General features: G+C 36.4%; 1 pseudogene; it reads left to right on the top strand.

The window, feature by feature from the left end:
• LOC131640350 (uncharacterized) overlaps positions 1 to 19,186 on the top strand; it is a 54,161-nt pseudogene extending 34,975 nt beyond the window's left edge.
• Positions 19,187 to 19,907: the final 721 nt, after the last annotated feature.

The raw sequence follows: 19,907 nt of genomic DNA, 5'->3' as shown, positions 1-19,907 counted from the left end.
GCGAGACAAATCTTTCCAAAGTCCCTACTACCAGGGGCAAGCCTATGCAAGTCCAGTTAGACATCTTGATCAATACTCAGTGGTGTGTCCTAATCAAATCCAGGAATGGTAGTTACTATAATACTGGGGGAAACTTTCAAGACGCCCATGTCTCCCCATAGAGCCGGGTTCACAAGATCATATCCCCGCAGAGTAATCATCTTCAAACATACTCGTCCCGACAAAGACATGACTCCCCAACAGAGTTTACACCTTCAACGTTACCGGTTCTCCAACACTTTGCTCTTCTCCAACATGGTGTATTAATATCTCTAATTCCCAATCAGGGTACATCAAGTTACTGATCATCCCCAAGCAGAAATCATAAATCCCCAGCTGAGCATCTTCAAGATAAGATCAAACATCAAAATTACAATGACATGGAGATCCACCTTCTCAATCAAGATGTGTCAAATAGCATAAATCATAGTCATACGTCATAAATCATAAACATGTTCATACAATTGCATACATGTTCATACATAATACATAATGCATCGCGACAAATGCGTACATAACATGCAAGGTTGTCATTTATTTTGAGAATCCCGTCACATAAACGCATTACATGCATCATGACATGGCATAAAAAACTAACCTTACTTTTTTTCAGGTTACTGCTGCAGTCAAATAAACAACTTCAAAACCTTCTGATCTAAATCGATACCTTGGACGGTTCCTTAATGATCTACCTTTGGATCAAAGTCGATACCTTGGACGGTTCCTTAATGATCTACCTTCGGATCTAAGTCGATACCTTGGACGGTTCCTTAATGATCTACCTTTGGATCTAAGTCGATACCTTGGACGGTTCCTTAATGATCTACCTTCGGATCTAAGTCGATACCTCAGACGGTTCCTTAAATGATCTATCTTCAGATTTAAAGTCGATATCTCAGACGGTTCCTTAAACAATCTACCCTCAGATTTAAAGTCGATACCTCAGACGGTTCCTTAAACAATCTACCCTCAGATTTAAGTCGATGCCTCGGAAGGTTCCTTAAACAATCTACCTTCAAATTTAAGTCGATACCTCAGACGGTTCCTTAAACAATCAACCATTTCCTAAGATCTAATTCAGTTACTACAAACGGTACTGACACGACAAGAGATCTAATTCTATCATCACGAACAGTGTAGACACAATCAATGACCAACTAAGTCTAATTCAGCTACTACGAACGGTACTGACACGACAAAAGATCTAATTCGGTTACTACGAACGGTACTGACACGGTCAACTCTCAGAGATCTAATTCTATCATCACGAACGGTGTAGACACGATCACTGACCTTCCAAGTCTAATTAAGTTACTACGAACAGTGCTGACACGACAAGAGAATCTAATTCTATCATCACGAACGATGTAGACACGATTATCTCCCCAAGATCTAATTCGGTTACTACGAACGGTGCTGACACGATCAAATCTCAGAGATCTAATTCCATCATCGCGAACGGTGTGGACACGATCAACTGCTTCTAAAGTCTAATTCGGTTACCACGAACGGTGCTGACACGACAAGAGATCTAATTCTATTATCACGAACGGTATAGACGCGATCATATCTCCAAGATCTAATTCAGGTATTACGAACGGTACTGACACGATCAAACTCTCAAAGATCTAATTCATTTACTACGAACAGTAATGACACGATCAACACTCAAACAACTACTTCTCAAACACTTCAAATGCATGACCTACTGGATGGCATCTTCAAGCCCATCTCCGACAAAAGTCCCTTCATCAGCAGCTAGGGCAAATTCTTGGGTATTCTAGTGTTCAATCATCTTCCACCTTCAGATTCCGACTGGTATACAAACCATTCTATATCCTCAGGTTTAAGAAAATTGAACAGGGGCAGCTGTCATACCCCAAAATTTGCCCATACTATTTCTCGTATACAAAGTCAAATCAATACACAAAGCTCCAAGACACACTCTCCTATGCAAAGCTCAAAAACTAGGGTTTGGTTTACCCAAAGGAAAATCAGTGAATCAATGGCCCCAAGGCATCTCATATGGCTCAATATGTCTCACATCATCCCTATGACAAGTTTCAAGTCCTGATTCAAAAGATTGCTCACTCAATGACCCAAACGATCAATAATCGACTGACTGACCTAAAAGTCAAACTGTGGTCAAAATAAAGTCAAAACTCCTGATTTTTTGTCAAGATCCTCATATTGAAGTATCATTCACCATTTGATCAAGAATTGATCATAGTTCATCAAGGAAAGATCAAAAATCAACAAAACAAAAAGTTTCTAAATTAGGGTTTTCTAGAAGAAAGTCAACAGAACTTTGACCGGCCATAACTTTCACATGGAACATCAAAAATTTCCCATCCAAAGCTCATTTTGAAGGAAATTGAATTCTTTACAACTTTGTCTCTCACATGCCAAGTCCAAAAATGCACCATTTAAGAGATAGGAGCCAATACATTACATGTCCTTCTAGGAGCTCGCAAAAAGCAGTTTTTTGTCAGGAGCCATATCTTCAAGATAAAACCTCCATATGGAAAATATGTTCCAAAGTGGCTTGTAGAAGACATCTTGGGTTTTCCAAAAAGTCCTAGATCATCTCCATACGATAAAAATTGAATGAGTTATGGCTCGTACAAGTTGATCGATTCTCAAGAAAAGTGTGAAACCCTAATTGCTTATTTTTGTGTTTTTGATTCAATGGGCCTGGGTTTTGGATCCTAAACATGTTTGTGACATAAAAAGGGACCTATAATTTTGTCTTCATATTTTTATGACCTTTAATTAATTTATTTGGATTTTTATTTATTATAAAGCTAAATAAATTAAGTAAAATTATAGAAATAATAAAGATAAATTGTATGGATCCAATTTTAATCATCTAATGGCCCAAATACTCATACAATAAGATCCAAATTCGTTCCATCACACTTAGGGAGGGGTATTGACCAAATTTAGAAGGAATTACATAATATTTTCTTCAAAATTCCAAGTCACCTAAGAAGATAAGGTCCAAGCCCAATGTTTCACCTAAAGTTCCAATATATATACTCAATCGTTCAGAATGCATGGGGACACGTTTTGCAGCCATGGAAACAAGGGTTTCAAAGCCTCCATAAAGTTCAAAAATTAGGGCACATGATATTGATGGTTGCAGCCGTTATCAAGTCAGAGGGACCATCCTAATCATCTCCCAAGGCGTCAAAAAGGAGGTAGAGGTCGTGAGACATGGTTGAAACAACATGGAACGTGTACCTCACGTTGTTTTTATATTCATGTATGAATAACTTTCGTTTTCGCGTTTATCTCTCGTTTTATTAAGAACTAACGGTGCTAATGTGTTACTGAGTTTGTTTAGGGTAGGATGAATGCATCACATGAGAGTTTGGGAGTCCATAACGTAAGGCACCATGGTTAGGGCACAAGGTTATGTATTTTCGTATTCATGCTTATAGGGCGATTCAAGCCCAGAAAACTACACCTTTGTGGCCGTAAAGAGGTGAATAATAAATCTGGGCGCGTTGGTGATTGTCTGGAACGTTGCTTGTATGTGTTTCAGATTCGCAGGTTCAAAGAAGACGAACTCCAAGCAAAATCCGCAGGAAACTTCGTGGCAATTTCCGCAAGAAAAGTCGCAGGTACGAGTGAAGAAGATAATGAACAGTGTTCGTTGAAGGGCTGACCATGCGTGGCGCTGTCTCATTTGATGATCAATTGTTCCATTCTCTCTCTCCTCCCACAATTGGCTCGTCGTCGCATTAGTGGGATCCGCGCTGGATTGTTTGACTTCTTTCTATTGACTCTTTTCTTTATATTTATTTTATTCCGATTGCATTTTTTATAATAAAAATCTTCAGCCCAGCTGGTAACGTGAATAACTCAAACATAGTGGCAGGGGTTCGAACCTCTCCGACGCCACTTATTTTGGCAATTATTCAACCACGGATCCTGTACGCACGGTCAACCAGGACTCATGATGCGCCCTCGTCTCTTGCCCTTGGATCTCATCAGAGCCAAATCCGAAGGTTACAGCGGGCAGTCCCATGGTGTAGCCTCAAGGGAGCGTCACACTCAATCCCCAGCGCCCAGGTTTCTTCTATTTCTATTTTTTTTATTATTTATTTTGCTTTATTCCTTTGTTTGTTTGTTTTCTTTTTTTAGGAAAACTAATTACATATCTATTTTATAAATAAAATAAAAACCATTTATAATAAAAACAAATTTATTAACTTAGGTTAGTTAGAATAATATAATTAGGTTTATCTTTAGATTTAATTTGAATTTAGATTAGGATAGTTAGATAATATTTGATTTAGGTTAATTTTTAGGCTAACTAATTTTTGATTAATTTTTAGGTATAATTTAAATTAGTGTGTTTAGGTTTTTTCCTCTAACCTTAAAAACTATAGATAACTAAGGGAAAGAAACCTGTAGGGTAGGTTTGTCTCAATAATGTAAGAGTTGTCTAACTACAGGCTTAGGCTTTCCCCATAAGGCTTTTAACCCTGATTTTTCTAAACAAACTTATTCGCGAACTTCTCTTCTCATCTCCCATTCTAATGTATGTCGCATGTTTTTTTAATTATTTATTTAAATCATTTGCCTTTTATTTAATTCTGCCTTCATTTTAATTTTCCTTTTTAATTATGCCATTTACCTATTTATTTATTTAATTTCTGTTATTTAAATATTAGAAGGTGTATAGGTTGCACATTTTTTGGATGTAATAGTAATTAGGCCTCTATTTTTCCGCACTTTACTTTCTCGCAATTCCCCCGGGTTTTATCTTGTATCCCCCATCCCATAAAATGTAATAGCATAGAACATTTACTTTCCGCAATTTATTTTTTGTATGATATTACTTGCGTGGTTAGTAAAATAGGGAGTGACAACTAATAATTAAACGTAGTTCATAACAATACAAGATAAATATTCAAACTGAACCCACATGCTTGCTGCACACACTCACCTTTAGGGTACCTCTCTTGTTGCCTGTTGCCTTCAATTTCGATCAAATAGTCAAGTCCCTCGGATGTAGGGATACCTTAGCATATGCTGCCTACAAATTCAAATCATCATAGTCCCTCCGATAAAAGATCATAGTCCCTTCGAGTTGCCTACGATAAATATGATCTCGTCCCTCGATTAAATGGTGATAGTCCCTTCGATTGCTAAGGTATCCTTATTGTTGCTTAAATGACTATTATATCCTTCCCTCAGACTACCTGCCCTCTTCATGGTAGGGATAGTCTTGTGGCGAATGATTATCCACGACGACCCTTCGATAACCCGCACATCCAATTGAAAGACTTCCTGCCCTCTTATGGTATGGATAGATCCTTTCATCCGAAAAGCTAAAAGAACGTTTTTTCAAACTTAGGGTAGGTGCTCGTGATTGCTTGCTCTATTCAAATTCAAAATTCAAAATCTTTTCCTACTTCTTTTCAAAGAATATTTTCAAAAAGACTACGCTTATTTACAAGCTAAAGTTCTTTTTCAAAATCTTTTCAAACATTTCAAACAAACAAAGTGAGCTAAGCAATTAAGAGCCCATGGATACCCATGGATGCAAAGGGTGCCTTACACCTTCCCTTTGTATAACCTACCCCCCGAACTCAAAATCTTTCAAAGGTCTTTCCTGTTCTTTTTGCCTTTCCGATATTTGGATAAAATAAAAGTCGGTGGCGACTCTTGCTATCTGCACATTTCAAATAAAGTCAGTTTACCGTATTACAGGGGGACACCGAATCTGGAGAATATGTTGTTCTTGAGGAAATTCACCACCACCTTGGCATCATTTGTAGGAAGAGCAACTGCTTCAACCCATTTAGAGACGTAGTCCACCGCTACAAGGATGTAGTTCTTCCCATATGATGGTGGAAAAGGTCCCATGAAATCAATACCCCACACATCAAACAACTCCACTTCAAGTATACCCTTCTGAGGCATCTGATTTTTTTTTTGAAATATTCCCCGTTCTCTGACACCTGTCGCATTCTTTCACAATGCTTTGAGCGTCTTTGAATAATGTGGGCCAATATAAACCCGATTGTAAGACCTTTGCAGTCGTTCTATCACCACTGAAATGTCCGCTATATTCTGAGTCATGGCATGCTTTTAGCACATCTCGTTGTTCCTCCTCGGGCACACATCTTCTAATCAAACCATCGAGACCCTTTTTGTATAAGAAAGGATCATCCCACAAGTAGAACCTGCAATCATATAAAAAAAATTTCTACGGTTATAGTCAAAATCATCAGGGATAATACCACCTACCAAATAGTTCGAATAGTCGGCGAACCAAGGTACTACAATAACAGCGAGGATATGTTCATCTGCAAACTCATCCTTTATTGGGCACGTGGTTTCTGTGTCTTCAATAGGTGACATTCTAGACAAGTGATCGGCCATAGTGTTCTCAGACCCTTTCTTGTCACGAATTTCTACATCAAACTCTTGAAGGAGTAAGATCCACCTTAGCAGTCTTGGCTTAGAGTCCTGTTTAGCAAAAAGATACTTCAAGGCAGCATGGTCAGTATAAACAATGACTCTAGAACCCAACAAATATTGCCTGAATTTATCAAAGGCATAAACGACCGCTAACAACTCCTTTTCAGTAGTTGCATAGTTCATCTGTGCAGGGTTCAACACATGACTAGCGTAGTAAATAACATGTAACAATTTTTCTCTACGTTGTCCCGAAACCGCCCCCACTACAATATCACTTGCATCACACATGATCTCAAAAGGTAGAGACCAATCCGGGGCTACAACAATTGGTGCCGACACTAATTTTTGCTTTAGTGTATCAAATGCTACGGCACATTCTTTGTCAAAAATAAAAACTTTGTCCTTAACTAAAAGTGTAGTTAAAGGTTTTGCTATTTTTTAGAAGTCTCTTATGAACCTACGATAAAACCCGCATGCCTTAAGAAACTTCGGATACGTTTTTCATTCAGGGGAGGAGGCAATTTTGCAATGACTTCTATCTTGGCTTGATCAACTTCTATCCCCTTATGAGAAATTTTGTGGCCCAAGACTATACCTTCATGCACCATGAAGTGACACTTCTCCCAATTGAGGATTAAGTTGGTCTGTTGGCATCTTTCTAAAACAAGAGCAAGGTTAGTTAAACAATTATCAAAAGACTTACCAAAAACCGAGAAATCGTCCATGAATACTTCCATATGCTTCTCAAGCATATCGGAAAAAATAGACTGCATGCATCTTTGAAATGTGGTCGGGGCATTACATAACCCGAATGGCATTCTTCTATAAGCAAAAATACCAAAAGGGCATGTAAATGCAGTCTTCTCTTGGTCTTCAGGTGCAACAGCTATCTGATTGTACCCCGAGTAGCCATCGAGGAAACAATAATAGTCATGACCCGCTAACCTTTCTAACATCTGGTCGATGAAAGGCAACGGGAAGTTGTCTTTTCTTGTTGCCAGATTTAGTCTTCGGTAGTCAATACAGACTCTCCACCCTGTAACTGTCCTTGTGGGAATCAACTCATTCTTAACAACGGTAGTTCCACCTTTCTTTGGAACCACATGAACTGGACTCACCCATGAACTGTCAGATATTGGGTAGATCATCCCTGCGTCCAAAAGTTTTACCACCTCCTTTCTAACCACTTCCTTCATCGCTGGATTGAGTCGTCGTTGAGGCTGGACAACTGGTTTGTGATCATCCTTCATGAGGATTTTGTGCATGCAAATTGTTGGACTTATTCCTTTCAACTCTTTAATGGACCATCCAAGAGCGCTTTTATGCTTTTTAAGCACTTTGACAAGTTTATCTTCTTGAAGGAACTCAAGGTGAGAACTTATGATGGCCGGGCATTTACTCTCAGTGTCTAAAAAGACATATTTGAGGTTCTCCGGTAATTGTTTTAGTTCAGCCCCCTTTTTTGGTTCATCTCTTTCTTTCCTCCACTAATGGTTGCCTTAGCTCCTCCCATCGGTTTTGGCGAGGATTTTTGACAAATGATGTTTTTTCCATCATGGCTAGAACTTCACTATCTTTTTCATCAACTGCCTCCTCTTCTCCAAAGATTGATAAGCTCAAAACTCTCTCCAACGGTAATTGTTGTGTTGTCAAAGAATTTCCTTCATCACAAATTTGATCAATTACCTCAATGTGTTGACTTGTGGCAATGTCATCTTTGTACTTCATGGTGTTTCGCACATCAATCTTTAATTCCTCATCATAAACTTTCAAGGTCATTGTACCTTCCTCTATGTCGATCAAACATCTCCCGGTCTCTAAAAATGGTCTCCCCAAAATGATTGGTATCTCTTCATCTTCGGGCATCTCTAGAATAACAAAATCTACAAGGAATACGAACTTGTCGATTTTCACCAACACATCTTCTACCACTCCGTACGGTCTTTTCACTTATTGGTCGGCAAACTGAAGTGTCATTCGTGTATCTTGTACTTTACCTATCCCCAATTTTGTAGATGGATAATGGCATAAGACTTACACTTGCTCCCAAATCAATAAGAGCTTTCTTGAAAGACCTATCACCAATGGTGCATGGAATAGTCACTGAACCTCGATCTTTCTTTTTAACCGGAATCTTCATGCCCTGCAAAATAGCACTATAAGTTTCAGTTAGAATAATCGGATCACTCTCAATGGTCCACTTCTTTGAGATAATATCTTTCAAGAACTATGCATAGGTTGGCATTTGCTCAAGTGCCTCTAAGAAGGGAATGTTCAGTTCAAGCTTCTTGAACATCTCTAAGAACTTCTCAAAATTCTTCTCATGTTGTTCTTTCTTCTTATTTCTTGTGGGGAAAGGGAGTTTAACCGTCGGTTTAGGTGTAACCACTTTTTCTTTTACCACCCTTTCATCCCCCTTGACCTCTTGACTTACAACCTCGTTCTCTTTAATCTCTACATCCACTTCAATCAACATATCTTCTTCGTCAGAATTCTTCTCAGGTTTTTCATTGGATTTATTGCTTCTGGTAATCACAGCGTTCACATGATTGTTGTCTCTGGGATTTGTAACCGTGGCACTGGGTAGAGCCCCATGTGGTTGAGTGTTGGTCATTTGTTGTGCAATCTGACTCATTTGAATTTCCAGATTTTTGATTGATGCTCCTGTGTTCCTCAGATTGCTCCTTGTTTCTTCTTGGAATTGAGAATTTTGAGCTGCCATTTTTTCAATAGCGATCTCCCAATCTGCTTTCTTCGGTACCTGTTGTTGAAATTGTTGAGGCGCTTGAGATTGGAACTGTTACGGGTGGTGTTGAAATTGTTGTTGGTAAGGAAGTTGTTGTTGAGGAGGTCTATATTGTTGTGACTGAGCTGGAGATTGAAATTGGGTTGGTCCTTGCTTTTGAACGTTTCCTTGTTGGTCCTTCTATGCGAAATTAGGATGATTTTTCCAACCTGGATTATATGTATTGGCATATGGATTATTTTGCCTAAACATATGAATCTGCTCCACCTGTTCTTGCGTTGCCACACAATGCATCGCAAAATGCGGTCCACTACATATTTCACAAACAACTGAGGCGACTGGCTCAACTTGTGCTACTTTCTGTTCACTAATATTCATCTTCTTCAATCTTCTTTCTACTTCAGCCGCGACTTGTTCTTCCATTTTAAATACCTGATCAGCAAGCTTCAAATCAATTTTACCTTCCGGTTGGCTCATTGCACGGTCATGTAACTCAATGTGCTCATTAGCGAAAATAGCTTCTATGATTCTCTTGATACCCGTGGCTGTTGAAAAATTTGTTGAGCCACCGACAGCAGTATCAATAAGCTGTTTTGTCTTAAGTCGGAGACCATTAACAAAAGTCTGCAGTTACTCGGTTGGGTCCATGTTATGAGTAGGACATGCAACCAAACACCTCTTGAAACTTTTATATGCATCTCCCAGCGATTCCCCTTCTTTCTGCTTAAAATTTACGATATCATATCTTTTTCGAATGAAGACTGAAGCAGGGAAATACTCATTCAAGAAGGCGGTTTCCATCTGTTGCCATGTTGTGATGCTTCCAGCTGGAAATGAGTAAAACCATTCTTCCGCATCTTCGGATAAAGTAAATGGCAACATCACAAGTCTCTTGGCTTCTTCAGAATGGCCTTCTATTTTTAATGATGTTGTTGTGGTGAGGAATCTCTGTAAATGCTTATTTGCATCTTCATTTATTCTTCCAGCAAAAGGCTTAGTTTCTAACTGACGGATAGTGAAAGGATGTAGTTGGAAGTGTGCCACGTTAACCGGTTGATTTACTATGGTCATTCTTCCCAGCGGTGCATTATCCCTTCCATAATCACCTAAAAGTCTCTCTGGAGGAGGTGGATCAGCTCCCATAGTTTCAGGCTTAGAATCTGACTGCTCGGACTGAATAGATATTACTTCTTCGTCTTCTGATTCTGAAACTACAGGTGATTCTTCTTTTGATGCTAGTCTTTTTCGCTTAATTTCTCGGAGTCGTGCTCGCAATAATCTTTCGGGTTCTGCGTCAAAAAGAAGTTCAGATGAGGCCTTTCCTCACATACAAGATTAGACAGTTATTAGTTGGGAGTGAACAATAAAAATAAATAAGTAAATAAATATCAAATTTTTGCAAAAGAAATAAAATTTTAACTGACTGAAAAATAACTTATATTTTGGCAATCCCCAGCAACGGCGCCAAAAACTTGATCGGAAAAATAGCAAGTGTACTATCTTCACCGATGTAGTAATAATGGGTTTTACCCCAAGTATCGATCACGAGGATTGCGTGGGAAATACAAGTTTTTGTAACTAGTCAATTAAACAAAATAGCATAGGAGTGTTTCTTTTATTATAATGAAATAAGTAACTTAGAATAAATAAGCTGAAATTAAAATGGACATTTGTGTATAAATTTAGAGTAATGCCAAGGTAGGTGTATGATTTGCCTTATAATGACTCTGTAAAAAGATCTCTTCAACAAGTTCATGAGATGCAACTATTTGTTCTTAAGGGTGTTTTCCTAAGTCCTTAGTGTCGCCCTCGGTTTTTTACCGTACCTCTCGTGGAGAGATACACGAACTGACTCTTCTCTTTCTGCTTTTGTGTTTTTGAAAATCAGAGAGTCGCCACCGACTTTTATTTTATCCAATTAAGGAAAGGTTTATAAAAGAAACAGAAAAAAGACCTTTAAGAAATTCTGGGTAAGGGGGTAGGTTATACAAAGGGAAGGTGTTAGCACCCTTTGTATCCATGGTTATCCATGGGCTCTTAATTTGCTTAGCTCACTTGTTTTGAATCACTTTTCTCTTGCCTTGAAATGCTTGTATGTGGTTTCAAATACCTTTGTAAATTGACTTTGTAATGATCCTTGTGCGGATGTATACAAAGTGTTTTATCTTTCAAAAGATGTTTTGAAAAAAAGAACGTTAACTTCGTAATGATCCTTGTTTGGATATATACCAAGTATTGTCTTTTTTTGAAAGTTTTATTTTGAAAAACAATGATATATGAGACATTTGTTTGTTTTGATTTGAGCAAGCAATTAGGAGGTCTACCCTAAGTTATAAGGTCTTTTCCTATTTCCTTTAGAAAATTCTCCTTTTACCGGATGTAAACGAAAGTTCGATTTTGCATTTGAAACAATAGAATTTGATTTTGATTTTGAAAAGAGTAAAAGAGGGATTACCCTAAGAGGTGCAGGTGTGATTTGTGTTTTGATTCAGATATTTTATCTTTGAAGTTAGTGACCTAACGCTTCAATTTTTTATCTTTGACATACACGCAGTTTTATATGTACTGAAATTAAAATGTGGAAACGTAAAATGCGGAAAGTAAATCTACGCTATTACATCGATTGTGCGGGAAATGTAAACTATGCTATTTACATGAATTTGACAACCTATACACTTGATCTAGGAATTTAAATTGCAAGAAAATAAAAGAAATATTTTTGGATTTTTTGATGATTGATTTTAATTAGAATTAATGCATGATTAATTTAATTAAAATGAGAAAAAAGGTAGAAATAAAATTTAAACCTAAAAATTAAGTTTAAAATATGTTCAAAATGCTTGTCAATTAATTTTAAAACAAAACTAATTTTTTTGGAATTTTTGAAATTGATTTTGAAATTATTAAGTTAAATAATCATATAATTATAAAAATAATTGCACAAATAATTAAAACTTAAAGAGAAAATTGTCCTAAATATGTACAAAATTAGCTTATAATATATAAACTATATTTAATATAAAGAACATTTTTTTTTGATTTTTTGATTAGTTAAAATAATTAAAAAGAAAATATATAAATATATACTAATTAATTATACAAAATATTTTAATATTTAAGAAAAAATAAAATATTTTATGTCAAAAAATAATAGATTATTTTAGAAACCTAAAAATATTTTTATTATATTTTTTTGATTTTTGAAACTATTTTAAATTAATTTTGTAAAGAAAATAAAATAAAATAGAAAATATATAAAATAATGATCATGTGTGGCAAACCCCTAGGGTCTATGGTGAACCTGCAGGTCAAAAAGCGTTAGATTAGATAATTAAAATGATATGATGGACAAAGATGCGTGGCACATGGCAACAGTCTAGTCAGCGAAGCACCGGATCCAATAATAAGACAAAACGCGCGCTTTTCAAACCGGCCAATCAGATGGTGCCACGCCTTCGTCTTCAACCTCCAGCCAATACTTTTAACAGCGTTTTTTGCCTAGAAGCGCTGTAATAGATGAAACTCATCCCTGCAAAATAGCGAATAGGGGTAAACAAGCATAGAAATTTTTCGCGACCTGTCCATTTGATTCATCATGATTCACTGAATTCAACCATGCCCTTAATTTTGTCTAATTTTTCCTTTTAAGAAAAACCCTAAAATTGAATTGAAGAACCCTAAAATGGTATCTTCATGGATACACGTTCAAACTTCAATTAATCATCCAGAAACGATTAGAACAATGAACTAAATCCAAATATATGACTACATCTTGTTAAGAATGCATGAATGATCAGGTATGAAGTGATTTATGTTTGAACAAAACGTGAGCTATAGAGCTCGATTTTTTGAGTTTCAAAGCTTGAAACTGATTGGAATAGATTCAGTGATGCTTAAGGATTGTGTTTGAGTGTTTATTTTGTATGGTGGTACTTTGAGATATATGGAGGTCCATGAAATCCATTTGAGGTCTCAAAAACTTGTTCTCCTGAAAAAAACAAGAAACCCTAGTTAGGGACTGTTTGTATAGGAGACAGTTAAGCATACCTGATTTTTGTGCAGTGCTGAGTCTATGCTAATCATGTGATATTCATAAGACTTCTAGAACAAAAATCTTGGAATTTTGAAATGCAAAAGTTTGATTTGATTGCTGGTACAAAACACGGAGAATTGCACTGTCAGCGGGTTTGACTGTCAACTGACTGTTCAGGTATTAATATAGCAGTTAAGGTGAAAATTCAACAGTTAAAGTTAATTTTCTTTTTTTTGTTTTTTGTTATGTTAATGGTGAAAATTTATTTACATGACTTGTTAAAAAAACACAGACGTAATAAATAAATAATATATACTGTATGCGAGCAAAATTACCGATAATAACCCTGAAAAACATTTAATGCACAGAAAAATAAATATCTAACTGGCAGAAAACACACAAAATATTGTCTTAATATTTAAACAACAGTACGACAGATAGTACGATATTTAATACTGACAGTACAAATATTACATACTATAATGAACAGTACGATGAGTGAACGGTACGTTATTATTAAAAAATAAAAGATACGACAACTTTAAGAGTGACGATTAATAACCCATGCTACAAATAATAACATATAGATGATTGGGAGTGTAAACAACCCAGGTCCACATTTTTTAGGACTATGCAGACAGAAGAAGGACATGATTACCACCACGACAGTGATGACCATAAGAAAACACGTTTCCATCCGCTTCGCCATTTTGCCGGGGAAGAAGAGAGAATGAATATGAAGTAGAAATTTGAGAGATGAATTAGAATTTGATGTGAGATTTTATGGAAAAAATGAGAGGTATTTATAGAATGAAAAGAAAGATAGAGACGTTGGGGAATGAAGTGATTCCGTACAAAAGGAAAATTTGAGTGGAAGTAGGATTTGAAAGAAAGTGTATGATAGTGTTGGAAAAAAGATAGATGTATAGAATAAAGTTAGGATTTGATTTTTGAAAGAAAGAGATTTGAAAAGAAAGGAAAAGATTTTGAAAATAATGGAATATAGTACAAAAATTAGTGGGAAACAAAAATTAATAATAATTTACTTGTTACCAGTACAGTCTGAGTCCCCGGACTCTGCGCCTGCAAAAGATTTAATTCTATACCAATTGCGTCAGTACTATTTATCTGTAAATAAATCTCAAATAAATAGCGTGTGTGAAGTAATAAACAGTACTTGGCGTTTGTGTAAGAATAAATTCAACAGCGAGCCAAAATATCGTATAAGAAAAAAAATTCTAAAAACCAAGTATTCATAAATCAGGATGTTTATGGGATAAAAATCCAAGATTATATGAAACTCTTAATTTTTAGATAGAAGTCTTCTTGAAAAAAGATGCGGGACAATTTTGGGGTATAACACTTAGTGAAAACCTTTTGGTTTGCAATCCTATTGCCTAAGTCCTTAGAAACAAAGGTTTGTGAACCAAAGATATAAATAATCAAGAATATTCAAATAACCTTACAGTATCCCTAGTCCTAGGTGATATCTCAGATTCAATTGTCTAAAAACCTTAACAATCATAGTCCTACGAATTGTTAACCGCAGATCGATCTTTGTTTGTCCAACAAAGAAAGCATAAAAACATTAGACAGTTAAATTGCAAAACATGAATACTTGATTAAAGAAATACGTAGATCATAGTCATTACAATTAAAATCAGGGACACCCCCTGGCATTGGGGGGTTTAGCCTCTCATAATATTCAAGAAACCAAAATCAAAAAGTTTAGACATTTACAAAGATTAGGAGAACTCTGATCTTCAATGGTGTCCACCGTTGAATCTCTTCGTCTTCCAAAACCTTGATAAAGCTATCTTGCCCTCTTCTGGAATTCTTTCGTACAATAAAAAGTCTCTTCTCCTTGTCTTTCAATCCTCTTTTAATCCCTCTAGGTTTTCAGATCTCAGCTGCAATACCCAAACTGCCCCTGGAACTTTAAAAATTGGAAAAACCAAAAATTCAGAAATTTTGTCCGCACAGCTGACACGGCCGTGTCACTTGACACGGGCAGACCGTGTCAGCTTCTGGTCTTAGGGGTACCACTCTTCAGGAGGCCTGACACGGCCGTGTCAGGTGACACGGTCAGACCGTGTCCGCCTCTCCCTCCTTGCTCCTTTTTGCTTCTTGCTTCCTTTTTGCACACCTCTTGGACATGCGATCTTCCATCAATCGGAAGCTAACCTAAAACCATTAACAAACAAGATCAAAAGCACCTAATTGACAGTGAGAACGACACAAAAACAAATTTCAAACAAATAAACTTATAACTAGATAAATTAAAGAAAACATTGGAAAACAAACACAAAGTGTTACCAAACATGACGATCGTGTGTCGAATTCATGATGAAATTGAGTGTAAAATGGTGACCGATCAATTACCCTAATGCATTCTGATTCAAGCACGCCAAAATCCTTAAACTCCACCCTCTTCTTCGAACGCGAATGCAAATCGTTTCTCTTATTCTTGAAGTTCTTCCTAAAGGGCTAAACAGTTCAATGCATTCCTTTATCTTGGTTCAACTCAAAGAGCCTTTTCTTTATTCACTCAAGGTGGAATCTGAAGAAATTGTGTTTCCTTCGCTATGCGAAATGATTGACATCCTCGTTGATAGGTTGCATCAGTTTGCTCTCGGCAGTTGGGAAGAGCTTCTTCAGTATGCTTGCAATTGCATTTCTGGAGAAGCGGAATCGAATATTAAGAAAGGGCTTTTATTGTTAACGGAGCTTTCAGGGAATGCTTTTAAAAATAGGTAGTTCTGGTTGAATCAAGGGAGGTTTGATCTCGTCTTTTCAAACATCTTGGAATTGATATACTCGATGGATCGGGAATTGAAGAAATTGGCATACAATGTAGCGAATTCGTTGATGGTACTGTCGAAAGGTCTTCGGAGAACAGAAATACGTGACATTCTCTTGCCGATTTTGTTGAGTATCATTGATGAACATGGGGAAGAAGAGGTTCCGGAGGATAGGGTTAAACGTTTGAAGGATTTAGTAATGCTGGAAGATGGTTATATTTTTTAGGGGAAACACGGTGAAGTGTTTTGGTGCATGATTAGAGTAGCAGAGATAGAAAATGTGAGCGAGGAACTGTTGCTTGTTGCAGTTAACGTTCTCAAGGAGCTTGATGCGGTGGATAAGAAAGAGATGGAAAATATGATTGGGAATCTTTCTCATGAGGAAATGAGGAGGGTACTTGCAGTTTCTTTATGTTGGTGATTTTAGTATCATCTATGTATTTTGGTAGTAATGTGATTTACTATAGGCCGATGCAATTATGCGTTAAGTTTGAAACGAGTTAGGGTAGTGCGGAGTGCACGCTCGTCAAGCCAAACGTGTAATTGAATACGAATAATTGAAATCGGGTTCCAAGGGGCGTAGCCCCTGGCGGGGTGCAGGGCAGCGTCTCGTCGGGGTCCAAGGGGAAGAGCCTCTGGCGGGGTGCGGGGCAGCGCCCCGTCGGGGTACCCTTTCCCAACAGACATGACTGTTTTTTCTGAATAGGTGTGTCTTTTCGGTTTCTGTTATTGATCTCTTATATAAGGAGTCATTTGGCCTCGATTTTGGCACACGAAAATAATACTTCCTCTCTACATTCCTGATATGTTCTCTATTATTAGAAACAGATTGCTCTTCGAGAATAATCCCCACAAAGATTTCGTGAACCCATGCCAAAATAGGGTGAAATACTTTGTTCGAAAAGTGTAGGAACACGATTCTTCGAAGTTATCCAGAATTATCATACCGAATTTCTAACACTTTAAGCCTTTTGTCGTGTGTTGATGATGATGATGAACCTCTTTGGTATGACAATAAGGATTGTGATGACTGTGGGATGACAGATGCTTTCAACTATGGGGTCTTCTTGTTCGATTCACTCTCTTTAGATGGGGATGAAGGTGTGTTTGTTCCCACGGAAACTGAGACGATAATGATGCACTATGCATCTCATGTTGATTGGCGCCTCCGTCATGCAGCAATGCTTGCCTTTGGTTGGATCATAGAGAGAAACATCAGTGTGGTATGTATATTTATTGAATGAGCTTTAAAGTCTCTTGTTTATAGAAAGAGCAATCATGTCATGTAATTTTTCTATGTCTGCTCTGTAGAACATTGTTTTGAGAAGAATCATACTCTTTTCCCCTTCATTATTGTTATCATGCCATGCGAGCTAGGGTATATCGTGATAAAGGATTTGAATCAGGTCTGCAGTCGTATTGCGCTGTGATCCTTAATATCATGAAAATCGGAGACTTGCCGTGTGCTGCCGGAACTAGGAAAACAATTATGTTGCAGCTGCAATTACAGTTGTGGGAGATGTAAAACCTAATCATGACATAGGTGTCATGATGTGTGGTTGCAACTGCAAGTTTTTCTCTGCATAAATAGTGCCAAAAAATGATTTTTTGTTGATTTCATGCATATCATGTAAATTATGATGCTAACAATTTCATTCATATATGATTCTCTCTTCCCTTTTGCCACCACAGGACATAGTGCAGTACTTTGACCAAGTTGTGAATCTTGGTTTTTAAATCACTAGATGATCTGGACTCCCGAGTACTTTGCGCTACTATGCATGCAATTAAGTGTGTGACTGAATATAAGGAACTATTAATGAATGACCTGTATCACAAGAAGTTACTGGCTAAACTAGTTCCCTTCATTAGAAGTTACTCTTGTGCCCATGTACAGGTACAAAATATTAATGCCGCTTGCTGCTTGACCTCTGTTAGTACAGAATTGCTTATTTTTGCTGTTTTAATTTATATGCTTTGAAAGGTAAACAGTTAACCTAATGTGATTTGATATGTAATTGTTGCATGCAGATAACTTTTCGCCAAAATTATTACGATACAACAATGGAAGCACTGAAAGTCATTGTGTTTAATAAGTACAGTTTATCTAGACTGTTGGTCCTTGCCAAATATCTAGAATGCATGGTATATCTTGTAAGGAAAGTTGGGCCAGATACTGTTCGGTCTGCTATAAACTTTCCCCCCCACATAAGCAAGGTTGGTTTGATAGATCTGAAGTTTGTGTCTACCTAAAACACAAACATGTGACTAATAAAACATGTATTTAAATGTTTAGGTTGTTATATTATTTGTGCGCTTTCTTGAATGTTCTAACTTTCAAATTCGTAAGACTGCTAATATAGATTTAAATTTTTCGAGTTCAGCTTAAAATCTTGAAATTTGTGATTAAGCCATTTTTGATAAACTAATTCACCTTCTGTTTCTAGGTCTTCCAAACCTGTTACTCTCACTTAAAGTAGGAGACACAAATAATGACATTAAAAGTTATCGGACTTTCTTCATTGTGCGATCTGTGGTTGACTTGTTGAAGAAGGTATTTGGTTATCCTTCTAACGTCTTATTTTGTTAGTTTATGCATCGAGTTATTTCTTGTCATTTCAAAACATATGCAGGAAACTGATAGGGTTGTTACTACAATAATATTGAGGTCACTCGTCAAATGCATTCAGGTACAATACAATTCTGCTAAATAATAATATATATTGGTAATATGTCCGGAATATCATATATTTTTATATAGTGACACGTGTTCATTACGCCGGTATTTGAAATTTTGAATAGGTATCATGACAGATATAATATTCAGCCTCCAGTTTTGCTTTAAAGGAAAATTATCCTTGTTCCAAGCCGGTATTTTCAAAATTGTCCATAACTTTGATTCTTTACTCATTTGTGTAAGCAACATGATTATTAATTTTTTGGTAATGATTATTAATTTTTGGGTAATGATTATTAACTTTGATTTATTTGATAATGTACTTTCTTGTATGTGTAATGTATACTTTCTTATAGATCTTATCTGGACCTGACAGTCTAGGAACTGAAGAAGCTATCAGTTTGATGATTGACTTTATAGAACAACATGGTGGAATGAAAATTGAAATATGAGGGTGGAAGACTTTTTGTTTTCTAATTGAATTGTACAATAGATATAAGGCGGGAAGATTTCAATTTTCCAATGTGTAAAGGTAAAAAACGTTTGTAAATACAAATGTATATTATTATTTTTTTTTGCTTAAATACACTTTTCTCCTTCTATTTTTAAGTTTTTCAAATTTTAATCTCCTTATTTTAAAATCTAGTTTTTAAGTTTCTAAACTTTACCTCACTTAAAATTTTCATGATACCTCTCCAATTTTATTTAAAATATGAAATTTTGATGGTCCCCTCCAATTTTACTAACATATCAGTAATGATTGGGATGTGAATGAGTTATTTTATTATTTAACTAGTAAATTATTAATAATTAATACTTAAAGAAATATTACGGGCCTAGCCCTTTTGGTTTACACATTCACTTTTAAACTCAAACACATTGTCTGGATTAGCTTTATAAACATTGATTATTTGTCATTAAATTAAATGACGTGGGACATAATAACAACACTACTTCATCATTCTTCTCCATCCACACAACAACATCATTTTCTTTAACAACATCATCTTCATCAACAACATGGTTACTGATGCAATGGAAGTGGAAAACATGGTTACAGTTTATTTTTTCATTTCATCATATCTGTTGAGATTGGTTGAAAATATACATGTTGATACTCTTTTTGGTGGAGTATGATTGTCGGTGAAGACAATGGATGTGTATGTATTATTT

This window comes from Vicia villosa, unplaced genomic scaffold (assembly GCF_029867415.1).
Source record: "Vicia villosa cultivar HV-30 ecotype Madison, WI unplaced genomic scaffold, Vvil1.0 ctg.003070F_1_1, whole genome shotgun sequence".
NCBI lineage: Eukaryota > Viridiplantae > Streptophyta > Magnoliopsida > Fabales > Fabaceae > Vicia > Vicia villosa.
This window is presented reverse-complemented; position numbering and strand designations above follow the sequence as displayed.